The sequence below is a fragment of the Galeopterus variegatus genome, unplaced genomic scaffold (genome assembly GCF_000696425.1).
Source record: "Galeopterus variegatus unplaced genomic scaffold, G_variegatus-3.0.2 Scaffold632, whole genome shotgun sequence".
Taxonomy (NCBI): domain Eukaryota; kingdom Metazoa; phylum Chordata; class Mammalia; order Dermoptera; family Cynocephalidae; genus Galeopterus; species Galeopterus variegatus.
Genome location: NW_007726743.1, coordinates 152,252 through 153,463, shown reverse-complemented (window position 1 = coordinate 153,463; position 1,212 = coordinate 152,252). Strand labels below are relative to the sequence as shown.

Here is a 1,212-nt window from a genome sequence, read left to right as displayed (position 1 = left end):
CGTTGGCGTCTCGCGGGGCCGCGGCTCACGGGCTGCGCGCGTTTCTCCGGCAGGAGCCTGGGTTGCGTGAAGGCCGGCTCTGCGTCTTCCCGCCCGCCGCGGGGACTGCACGGACCCCGGAGAGCTGGGGAGGTGGGCAGTGCTCGCAGGGTGGGTACCCCGAGGGCGCTCCACGTGGATAGGGTTTCGGTGGGACCACGAGGAAGACAGGCTGGGCTCCCCCGGTAGTAGTAATAGGAAGTGTCCCGAGCGGTAACTGAGGACGCTTAGGCCTACTGGCCGCATTCGCTGACCCGCGACGGCTGGTGTGGACGGACATGCCGGAAGCCATGCTCACTTTCTGTCTCTATTTCTTCGTGTCCCGGACGGCAGGTGCAGAGGATGAGAAGACAGACGCGGCGTCCCGCGATGAGGTAAGACCTGATCTGCTGGGGCTTAATACGTAACTTAGTTGCAGTTTCGTGGCCTTCAGTGCTCTGAAATGGATTTTTCTTTTTGGGGTTTTACAGTTGTGAATTTTACATGCACTTAACGTTACGGATCACCTCGCATAGTGTGGAACCTCAAAGGGAAACGAGGCGGCTGCTCCACCCACAGTCCTAACCCCGAATTGAGCGGGTGCTGTATGCAGAAACGAACGCCCATGTGGAGACGTGCTTACGGTGGCTGCTTTTAAGGCGATTCGAAATGAGTTTCAGGTAATGTCCAGGTCTCTGGTTGGAGCAGTAGTGGAGGCTGGTGAGGTGCTTGACTGCTCTGATGAAATCACTAATAGGAAGTGCCGTCAGAAGCGATAACTGACGATAACTACTCCTGGCTGACCGCAGTCAAGTCCTCACCCGTTGCTCGTGCCCAGGAATAAGTTGTTTTGAACTGTGACCTACTTTCTTTGCCATGTTCCCCAGGTTGCACATTAGCAAAGCATCACCAGCAGCTGAGTACTGGAGCCAGGAACGTTGGCCTTCTGTGAGGTGAGTTTTTATTTTATGGGGCGATGACTGGTTGACAATGCCTAACAGGTCAGAGAGTGGCAGTTTCTTTTGGTTAACCTAATACCTTGGCCCTTGACCTTTATTGGCAGCATGCCCCAGAGATATTGGTTATGGCTGGGGACAGGGGAGGTGAAGGGGGGGCGGATTAAGCAGAGTGGAGTGCATAGCCAGGAGGACGGGGTGGTTCCTATTGGGCAAATTACCTGTCTGGTGTGAGATG

General features: G+C 55.6%; 1 long non-coding RNA gene across 1 annotated transcript in view; it reads left to right on the top strand.

Moving 5' to 3' along the window:
* Positions 1 to 367: 367 nt before the first annotated feature.
* Positions 368 to 1,212, top strand: part of LOC103588959 — a 1,794-nt gene continuing 949 nt past the window's right edge. Inside the window, exons 1-3 of the long non-coding RNA XR_550351.1 lie at positions 368 to 413; positions 510 to 698; positions 906 to 971. This is a non-coding gene — a long non-coding RNA (uncharacterized LOC103588959). The remainder of the gene's footprint in view (positions 414 to 509; positions 699 to 905; positions 972 to 1,212) is intronic.